An 11,804-nucleotide genomic window follows, 5' to 3' on the forward strand; every position below is an offset into this window, starting at 1 on the left:
GACTTGGCTGCCTTCAGCTATCTAGACATCTCCACCCAGATCAATCCTATTGAACAAAGGTGGATTTCAAGGGTGTGAGTCTCATGCTTTTAGAGCTGGAATTCACCTACATTATTAGATTCTGAGGATAGGGAAGTTCCTTGGCAATCTCAGCTATCCCCAAAGTCCTTAAAAGACTGACTGCCTGGCCACTGAGGTTGATCCCTGAATGAGGAAGTAAAATGAAAAAAAAACTAATTTAATAATTACCTATTAATAGAAAAATCATTTCTCTCAAGGCAGAACTTGAGTATGAGCATGTTATTTAAATGATGATGATGATGATGATTTAGTTTTTGCAAGGCAATGGGGTTAAGTGATTTGCCCAGGGCCACACAGCTAGGTAATTAAGTGTCTGAGGCCGGATTTGAACTCAGGTACTCCTGACTCCAGGGCTAGTGCTCTATCCACTGCACCACCTAGCCACCCTAAATGATTATTATTAACTTAGATTTCTTCCTTTGAGAATTTGTTCTTCATATCCTATGATAGAAGATGGATTATAAAGCAAATAATAAAACATTTTTTGACCTGGCCAATGGATTTGCTTTGCTTGACTACTATAAAAGGAAAGTTTAAAAAAAAATCTATTTTTGGAGGGGGGTGGTGACTAGGACCCAATGGATCCCAGATCCTTGCAGGACTTAGGGATGCAAGAATCAGAGTTCCTGAGCTAATCTAAAAATTCACTGTCTTCAGGGCATTTCCCACATTCCCCATCTTCTGCTGTGCCCAAGCTTAGCTTCTGAATCTATGATCTTATGATTAATGACATAAATAATACTAGCTTCAAGAACTCTGAATCTAGTTCAAAGATGACAAGAATGATCTTGAATGTTCCTGCTTGTTTTTTTGTTTTGTTTTGTTTTGCAAGGCAGTGGGGTTAAGTGGCTTGCCCAAGGCCATACAGCTAGGTAATTATTAAGTGTCTGAGGCTGGATTTGAACTCAGGTACTTCTGACTCCAGGGCTAGTGCTCTATCCACTGTGCCACCTAGCCACCCCTTAATGTTCCTACTTGTTAAAGGGACATTTGTTGCATCCACAATCTCACTGGGTTAGGCAAGTAGGTAGCAAAGTAGATGGAGTTGGATTTAGGAGTCATGAAGATCTGAGTTTGAAACCTGTCTCAAACACTGACTAGATGATCTTTTACTGTAGTTTTCTCATCTGTAAAATGAGGATAATATGATTACCTACCTCACAAGGTTGTTGTGAGAAACAAGATAATACATGTAAAGCACTTTGTAAACAATAAAACTGTAGTAGTTAGGTGGCTCAGTAAATAACCTGAGTACAAATCTGTGTTTTCTTTCTTTTCACTTGCTTCCATGTGGACAGTTGGAAATTTTTTTTAATGTATTAGATTATACAAGTACAATAATGCTAAACTTTTCCACATTAGTCATAATTAAAACCAACTTCTAATTAGAAACTTAAAAAAAAGTATGATTCTTGACAAGTCATTTAACCTGTTTGTCTTAATCTACAGGAGAAGGAAATGTCAAATATTTCTTTGTCAATAAAAATTCATGGACATGGGGTTCCATGAGGTCATGAAGAGTCAGACACAAGTGAATGACAACTATGACTAAACATTAAATCTCTTTACAAATGCAATATATTATTATTATTATTATTATTATTATTATTATTATTACCACTCTCTTCTCTGATACAGATCACAGCTCCTCCCTACATCCTGTGGAATTGTATAATTTATAATTGCATTATTTCATATATGTGTGTGTGTGTGTGTGTGTGTGTGTGTGTGTGTGTGTGTAAAACACTATAAATTGGTCCAGTCCTGGAAATATATATATATATATATGCATATATATGTATATATGTATAAAGGGTCCATAGCACAAGACATAGCATCCAAATTATTGCCTTATCTCATCACTAGATATGTGCTTTATGGGAGGAGTAGGTAGTATCTTTAATCTTTGTATCTCCTTCAGTACCTAATATAGCACAATAGTTCACAGTTACAAAGGACTTGCTTGTTATTTCATTCAATATCTACAATAAAACCTATAAGAAAAAATTATTTGTAATTATATATGACAGTGATACTGTAAAAAAGGGTTAAATTTGGAACTAAACTGAGTTTGAATCTTGGAACTATCACTTACTAACTCTATGATCCTGGCAAGTTTAAGAACAATAACTCATAATAACTAGCATTTATATAGCAATTTAAGATTTGCAAAAATCTATACAAATATTATCTCCTTTTATCCATTCAACCACCTTAGGAGATAGGTCCCATTAGTGTTCTTATTTTACTTTTGAGAATACTGAGATAAACAGAGGTGAAATGACTTTTTTAGGGTCACATAGTAATTATTCAAGGTTGGATTTGCATTCAGGTTTTCTTGACTCCAACTCCAGTGACAGACTCTAGGCTAAAACCCAGATCCTCTGATTGAATTCAATGCTTTTTCCACTGTCATATTTTCTTTCATAACAATATTTCAATGGATTCTGAATGAGTTAATATAAGTTTTCAGCAAATAACCAAATTTAGGAGTTGGAATTCAAAGGTCATCTATTCTTTTTTTTTGTGGGGCATATTTTATTTTCAAGAATGTCATATGTTTGGATAACAATGAAAAAAACAGATACATAATAAGATGCTTCTCATGAATCAGGTCAAAAGAAAAGAAACTGAAATATCTTCTTCATATAATCTATTACTATGGTAATAAGTACAAACAACCTTAAATTTATGAGGTTTGTTTAATGAAGTTCTATAGGATCATAAGTTTTGGGCTAGAAGAAACCTTGGAGGTTTATTTAGAACAAATCCTTTATTTTACAGATAAGGAAACCAAGGCCAAGAAAGGTTAAGGGACAGAGATTACTGAGGAGTAATCAGTACCGATCAAAAATCTACCAATCTAAAATAAAAAAAATGTTATGGATCCTGTGATTTAGCAGTCAATATTTAGAGTGGATCAAAGTCAATTTGTGTTATCCAAGAAACAAGGAGACTAGACTGAGGCCTTTATTTGTACAGTAAGCCCAAGAAGACTCTCATATCCTTGACTACATTAAGAGGTCATTAATATTGCAATCCAAGTCACAGAGTTCTCCAAAGACAATGGTAAGGAACGATTGTATATAAAACAAATGCTTTTTAGAGAAATGGAATTGTTCCCAATTTGAAAATATGAATTCTTTGAAAAAATAATTTATAGTTAAAATTCTGTATTTTTTAAGTCCACTGAAAAGAAAATGTCATTTGTTTTTTTTGAAGCCAAGATAACCTTAGCTTTATCTCACTCGTTTTTTAATTAAGAAAATTTGGTTGAAGCCACTGCACTTGAGTGTAGTAAATCAGATCATAATCCAAATCCTGAAGGTTGTAAATAATCCATGGTTAGTACAATGAAGACAAGTCTTTATCTGAGGACAGAGTTATCAAAGATTATATATCAGTGAGAGAACTGCCTGCCATCATATTTCTTCTTGCTAATGTGCTTGAAGATTTTGGACTTGTGGCCATTCTTGGGTTTCTGATAACCAAAACCACCACCACCACCACCTCTTTTTTGCATCCTCTTCCCCTGGCTGCTGTTCAAATTTAGATCAACAAATGGAGGTACTTTGAAACCAAATGATAAAGCAACTTGAGGTAAATTTACGCTGTTAACATTGTAGATCTGCTTCAGAGAATGGGAATCATAAGCTCAAACATAGGATTTATATGCCTCTTGTGCTGATTTATGAAGGAAGTAGTTCTTTTCAATTAGCTTTTCCAACTGAGACTGAATGTCAGAAATTTTTGACCAGGAAAATTCAAATTCACTTAATGGTCCCTTTGCTTGCTTTAGGTAACGAAGAAAACCCAATTCTTCTGGTCATAAAATAAGCAAAGCATGACCTCTTCCATTTATGCCTCTGGCTGTTCTACCTACACGATGAATATATTCCTTTGGATCATCTGGAGGATCATACTGGCCAATCCATTCTGGTATATCTAGCCCTCTGGCAGCTACATCTGTACACAGCAAAATTCCAGAATCTGCATTGCAGAACTGAAAGAATGTAGTTGTCCATTTATTTTGCTTCTGTTTGCCATGAATGGCCATGACAGGTAAATCAATATAGTTCAGAAGCTCATAGTGGTATTTCACTGACATACATGAAGAAAAAAATACCACCAGTTTCTTCTTCCGATTTTTCCTTGAGAAATGTAAAGAGTAAAAGGAACCTTTTCTCAGATGGACAAACAACATATCCCTGCTCAAGACCATCTATTGTTGCAGTGTCTTTATCATCATCAACACCAACATACAATGGTTCCTTTTTAAGGGAAATCTTTGCCAGATCTTCTACCTTATGAGTTTGTGTAGCAAAAAAAGAGCATTCTTTGTCTTCGTTTTGGCAAAGGTTTGATGATCTGTTTCATTTCTTCCTCAAATCCAACTTCAAGAATTCGGTCAGCCTCATCAATAACAAGACACTGCAGATTTTTAAACATAAATGCTGGGGTGTTCTGCATATGGTCCAAAAGTCGGCCAGGTATTGCCACAATAATGTTAATCCCATTTGCAAGTTTCTGTGCCTCTGCAGATCTATTACTGCCTCCCATGATCAAACCATAGGTATGCACATGATAAGACATTAGCTCCTTAAGCACACCAAAGGTCTGCATAGCTAACTCTCGAGTAGATGAGAAGATAAGGACCCCTGTTCCATTCCTAGGCATGAACTTTAATTTAACAATGAGTTCTATCAAAGGAATGAGGAATGCAAGGGTTTTGCCACTGCCTGTTTTTGTAGCTGCTAGAATATCCCTGCCTTCTAGAAGTGGTCTGATACTTTTATGCTGAATTTCAGTCATGTTAGTAAAGCCCATTTCTGCTGTTGCTTTCAGAGTGCTTTCATTGACAATATTAGTAAGTGAAGTGAAGTATCTTCAAAAGACCCTGTTAGTCCATGAGGAAGGCTGGGCAGTTCATCATCCCCTTTCTGATCCTCCACAGGGTTTTCTTTTATTTTGGGATCTTTCACACCTTCATCATCAGATCCTTCTTGGTCTTTAGTTTTTGTTTTTTTGTTTTCAGGTCCTGCATCAGCTGTAATTTTCCTTTTCTTTTTCTTTTTTTAATTCAGAATTAGGAAGAGTGCAGTTGATTCTTCATTGGTTGCTAATATTGTAGATTTCTTCGGAGATTTTTCTACTTTTATTTCTTCTACTGTTTCTTCTGATACATACTCATCTTGAACTTCTGATATATTGGCCCTCAAGGCCTCTTTCTGCTTGAGTTGCTGGTTCCTCTGACACAGCTTCTCATCCTGCTTCTCGATTTTCTTGCACAGCAGCTTGATGGGAAGGTGCGACATGTTGCTGGCCGTCCTTGCTCCCCCACTGAGCCCTTCTCCTGGGTCCTTCTCCGGCTGCTGAGTCTGCAGAGCCTGCTTTCTTGTCCCACACGTGGGATTCCCCAAAGGTCATCTATTCTAACCTTACAATCTTCTCAACAACATGCCTGATAAATGGCTACATAGTTTCCATGTGAAGAGCTTCAGTGATGAGGAATCTCATTACTTTCCACAGAAGCACATTCCACTGAACACTGAGCAGTTTTGATGGTTAGAAAGTTTATCCTCATAATGAACTGAATATATGCCTTTCTGCAACTTTCTTCTTCTCATCCCCTCCCCACCTCCCCCTCCCTCCCCTCTCCTCCCTTCTCCCCTATCTTCTCCCCCCTCTCTCTCTTTTCCCCCCATTATTGTTGTTCTTATAATGTGAGATTTCCCCATACACTTGTCATTCAATAACACATCATGGAGCAACATAGGAAGATCACAGAAGAAAAAGTCCTTGATGCCACTATGTTGAATCTCAATGTCCTCCTCCATTAGTTGGAGGAAGGATAATTAGTGGAAGACATGGAATGAAGAGAGAAGATTGCTGGTGGTAGGGGGTGGTAAAGGAACCTCTCTCCCCAAGTTGAAATTGTAAGGGGGAAATGGGCTTTTCAGTTTTCAGGAGAGTTAATATACATCCTGTGGGGTTAAAGGTATTGCAATAGAAAAAAATAGATATTACAAAAGAGAAGCTATTCAGGTCTTTCTCAGGAATAAGAAGGGTTGGAGTGGAGCCAAGATGGCGACTTGAAGCTAATATGATCCCAGAGCCTTGCCCTACCAAAGATAAATGAAGCCTTTATTCTGACATCCACACAACAGATCCCACCAAGAAAAAGAGAAGATTCAAAGAAGTTTTCAACTGTAGCATCATGGAGGATCTTCAGTGAAGGTCTGTGTCTTTGGCAGAATAGTAGAAGTAAAGTCCAGAAGGTAGGAGAGCGGGAAAACCAGCAGGAGGCTCTTAGCCACAATTCAATCCAGGTCCTGAGGTCCCAGCAGCTAGATAGCAAGCCAACAGGAAGGATCCCAACCCCAAACAAAATCTGAACCCTGAGAACACTGGGGTGAAAAAATTAGGACTGGGTCAGAAACAAACTACTATTTAGTCAGAACCTGGACTTAATGGAGGAAAAAAAAAAACTCTGCAAAGGCAAGACCTGAACTGCATGGGCCAGGTCTGGATTTCTTGGCCAACAACAAGTCAGGGATCAGACCCCAGCCCTAGCCAAAAAAAGCTTGGATCTATACTCCCTATGCCCCAGGAGCAGAGCTAAAACAACAAAGATGAGCAAGAACACTAAAAGAGTGCTCACTATAGAAAACTACAGGGGCGTGGAGTCAAGATGGCAACATGAAGGCTCCAGGGCAGAGGGGAAGGCCTATGATCATCCACATACCAAAGCACAGGCAAGAGAGCAGTGAAAGCCTCTCATAAGACCTTGGAGCCTTGGAAGTGTGGGAAATTAGTCATAGGCTGAGAAAATGAGCAAACAAAAGAAAAAGAAGTATCTGACCATAGAAAATTACTTGAGTCCCATGCAAGATTCAAAAGGTGACAAAATTGAAACTTCTGTACCAAAAATCTCCAGGAGATAGAAAATGGGTTCAGGCTATGGATGAGCTCAAAAAATTTCTTTTTAAAGCAATTAAGGGAGGTAGAGGAAAAATTGGGAGGAGAAATGAGAGTGACACAGATAAATCATGAAAACCAAATCAGTAGCTTGGTGAAAGAAATACAAAAAAAAAATGAAGAAAATAATATGTTAAAAACCAGTTTAGGTCAAATAGATAAAAGCAACACAAAAGGAAAATGAGAAGAATGCCTTAAAAAACAGAATTGGTCAGCTGGAAAATGAGATAAAAAAACTCTCTGAAGAAAATAACTCCTTCAAATGCAGAATGGAACTAAAGAAAGCTGATGGCTTTGTGAGAAATCAGGAAGAAATAAAACTATTCCAAATACCCCCAAATTTAAAAGAAAATGTGAAATATCTTATTGGAAAAACAACTGATCTTGAAAGCAGATCCAGGAGAGCTAATTTAAAAATCATTGGGCTACCTGAAAGTCATGACCAGGAAAGAGCCTAGACTTCATTTTTCAATATAGAAAAATTGCACTGAGATCCTAGAAGCAGATGGTAAAATAGAAATTGAGGGAATTCACAGGTCACCTCCAAAAAATTCCATGAATGTTATAGCCAAATTCCAAAACTCCCAAGTCAAAGAAAAACTACTAAAAGCTGCTAGAAACAAGCAATTCAATTACTATGGCTCTATAGTCAGGATTACACAGGATCTGACAGCATCTACATTAAGGACTCATATGGCTTGGAATATGATATTCTGGAAGCAAAAGATCTTTGTTTATAACCAAGAATCAACTACTGGGAGGCTAGGTGGCACAGTGGATAGAGCACTGGCCCTGGAGTCAGGAGTACCAGAGTTCAAATCTGGCCTCAGACACATAATAATTACCTAGCTGGGTGGCCTTGGGCAAGCCACTTAACCCCATTGCCTTGCAAAAACTAAAAAAAAAAAAGTATCAACTACCCAGCCAAATGGAACATCTTCCTTCAGGAGAAAAGATGGACTTTCAATGAAACAGGGGACTTTTAAACTTTCCTATTGAAACAATCAGAGCTGACCAGAAAGTTTGATCTCCAAGTACAGGACTCAGATGAACGATAGGGCAGACGAGAAGGACTAACTATGAGTAACTTAATAATGTTGAACTATTTGTAATTCCTTCATGGGAAGAAGATACTGATAATTCATATGAACTTTCTCATTTATAAGAGTAGTTAGAAGGAGTATATATATATATATATATATATATATATATATATATATATATGTATATAGACAAGGCACAGGAAGGAGTTGAATATAATGATATAGTGAAAAGATGGAGTCAATGGATAATAAAGGAAAGTACTGGAAGGAAGAGAAAGGAGAGGAAGAAGGGACTAAGATATTTCACATAGAGTCAAGAAAAATCTTTTTCAATGGAGTGGAATGGGGGAGGCAAGGGGGAATGAGTAAGCCTTCATCAGAAATGGCTTAGAGAGGAAATAACATACACACTTAATAGAGTATAGAAATCTATCTTACCCTAGAGAAGAATGAGAGGAATGGAATTGGATAATTGGGAATGGGGGGAGGGAAAGGGGGAACAGGTGATAGAAGAGAGGAAGACTATGGGAGAGGATACTCAGATACAACATACTTTTGAACAGGGACAGGGTGAAAGGAGAGAGAGAATAGAATAAACAAGAGTGGAAGGAATAGAGTGGAGGGAAATACAGCTAGTAATAGCAGCTGTGGAAAAAATATTGAAGCAACTTCTTTGGTGGATTCATGATAAAGAAGGCAATTCATCCCAGAGACAGAGCCATTGGAATATGAACACAGACTGAAGTACATTTTTTTCTCTCTCTCACTATTCTTGAGGTTTCCCATCTTTTTTTGGGGGAGGGGAGTTTATGTTTACTTTCATAAGAAGATTATAAAATAAATATATATAAATATATATAATATATAATATATATAATATATAATATATAAAATAAACCAAAAAAAATAAGAAAACTACAGACAAAGATAACAATGCCATGTCTGAAAAAGAAAGAAATGAAAAATCTCTCACGGGGGAAGTATCAAAACAGTCTATAAATTGGACTCAAATACAAAAGCTCATTGAAGAGATTAAAAAAGAATTTAATAACCAAAGTAGAGAGGAAGAAGAAAAGTGGAAAAAGAAATGAAATTCATGCAGGAAAATTATGAAAAATTGACCAAAGAAATTAATTTTGTTAAAAGTAAAAATAACTGGAAAAGGAAACACAGAAGCTAATTGAAGAAAATAAAACCATAAAAATTAGAATTGAACAAATAGAAACCAATGAATCTACAAGACTACAAGATTCCATCAAACAAAATAAAAAGGCTGAAAAAAATTAAAGAAAATGTAAAGAACCTTTTAGGGAAAATGAATGACCTGGAAAATAGATCCAGAAGAGACAATTTATGAATCATCAGACCACCAGAAAGTTTAGATCAAAAAAAGAACCTGGAAAATATCATGCAGGACATTATAAGGGAAAACTGTCCAAATATACCAGAGCAAGAAAGAATCAATAGAACCTCACCAGAAAGAGATCCCAAGATAAAAACTCCAAGAATTGTAATCCCCAAATTCCAGAACACCCAAATAAAGGAGAGAATATTTCAAGCAGCAAAAAGAAAACAATTCATACAAAGGAAACACAATCAGACTCACACTGGACCTAGCTTCAACAATGAAGGATTGGAAGACCTGGAATACCATATTTCAGAGAGCAAAGGATTTGGGATTACAACCCTGAATATACTACCATGCAAATTCAGCGTATACTGTCAGGGGAAAAGATGGATGTTCAACAAAATAGAGGATTTCCAGAATTTCCTGACACAAAGACCAGAAATGAACAGGGAATTCAGTCTTCAAATACACAACCCAAGAGTTGCATTAAAAAAGGTAAAGGAAAAGGGGAAGGAAAAAAAAAAACCAAAACAGATGTTAGTCAAGAACATCAAATTGTATACAACCTTAAAATATTTCTAATTCTTTTCAACTTCATTTCCCTTAGGATAATTAAAGGGTAGAATATAATTGAAGAGAATGTGGGGCAGCTAGGTGGCACAGCAGATAGAGCACTAGCCCTGGAGTCAGGAGTACCTGAGTTCAAATCTGGCCTCAGACACTTAATAATTACCTAGCTGTGTGGCCTTGGGCAAGCCACTTAACCCCATTGCCTTGCAAAAACCTAAAAAAAAAAAGAGAGAGAGAATGAACCTAAAGGATATGGGTATGATTGAGTCTTATCTCTCCATTGAAGTGGTCCAAGATGACATCACTATGTTTGAGACAAAATGCCCTGAATAAAAGCAGGGATTAACTTTAAATTTAAATATCTCATTATCCTTTGACTCACTTTAATCACATGGTGCTTAGCACCTTGTCTAATGAGGCCATCATAAACTGTGAGGACCTAAATCAGTGTCTCTTTAACTTACAATCATTTGTAAAGTTCTCAGGTGAGACCTCCAGAGATCTCCCAGTACTTAGAGCCCTTTTAGATTCTTGCAGTTAATAAAATCAGGGTTTGACTTACCCTGAGTGGGGGGAGGAAGGGGTTAAAGTGGGAGAAAGAACAGGCCTTGCTTCACTTAACAATGTATTAAGTACCCTGGGTGGGGAGGGGGAGGGTAAAGTATGAAAGAAAATAAGCCTTGCTTCACTTAAAAGGGACTAAGTACCCTGAACCTGGGTATGGGAGTGGGAGAGGAGGGGTAATGTGTGAGAGAAAATAGGCCGGGGGGGAGGGGCACAAATAGTTCAAGAAATGATATAGCTTTGAATGATTCTTTGACTCATGAGGAGGATTGTGTGTACTTGAAAGATACTTGTAAAGGGGGTAAGGTAAAAAAATTATTACAATTATAATTTGATGCAATTTGAGTCAATGCTGCTGCTCAAGTAATCAAGCAAACAATCTGAGATGATACCTTGATAACAATATGAGCTTATCAAACAATCTTTTTTTTTACTTTTTTTTTTAGGTTTTTGAAAGGCAAATGGGGTTAAGTGGCTTGCCCAAGGCCACACAGCTAGGTAATTATTAAGTGTCTGAGACCGGATTTGAACCCAGGTACTCCTGACTTCAGGGCTGGTGCTTTATCCACTGCGCCACCCAGCCGCCCCTCAAACAATCTTTATAGTCAAACTGTGATTGATGATACCCGATTAATAGTATTATAGTGATAAATAACACCAAGGGAATAGGCACAAAGATTTATAATTTTAGAGGGAAAGAAGGGAGAATGTGAATGTTGGGTAAATTCTATTCAATAGATTTAGCCCAGAGAGGGAATAAGATATATTCTCACATGGGTTTAAAAATCTATCCTAATCTACAGGGAAGGGGAAGACTGGGAAAGGGAAAGATAAGGGAAGAAGGGACTGATAAAAGGGAAGGAGAAGCTATTAGTGAAAATAAACTGAAAGTTAAATTTAAAAAAAGTCAAAGGGGAAAGGTAGTAAAATTTTGGTAAGAAGGAATAAGAGAAAAGGAAAGAAAAATATAAATGGAGAAAGATAGCACTGAAGGAAATACAGAATTAGTAATCTTAACTGTAAATGTGAAATGGATTAATTATCCCATAAAATGGTAGTAGATAGTAGAATGGATTAAAAACCAGAATCCTACAAATATGTTGTTCACAAGAAACACATTTGAAGCATAGAGAAACACACAGAGTAAGATATAGGATTGGAGCAAAATATATCATGCCTCAGCTGAAATAAAAAAAATCAGAGGTAGCAATCCTAATCTT

At 36.8% G+C, this 11,804-nt stretch overlaps 1 pseudogene; it reads right to left on the reverse strand.

Annotated features, from left to right (window-relative positions):
• Positions 1–3,481: 3,481 nt before the first annotated feature.
• LOC141487770 (ATP-dependent RNA helicase DDX18 pseudogene) lies at positions 3,482–5,396 on the reverse strand (annotated as a pseudogene).
• Between the last annotated feature and the right edge of the window lie 6,408 nt (positions 5,397–11,804).

This window comes from Macrotis lagotis, chromosome 1 (genome assembly GCF_037893015.1).
Source record: "Macrotis lagotis isolate mMagLag1 chromosome 1, bilby.v1.9.chrom.fasta, whole genome shotgun sequence".
Taxonomy (NCBI): Eukaryota; Metazoa; Chordata; class Mammalia; order Peramelemorphia; family Peramelidae; genus Macrotis; species Macrotis lagotis.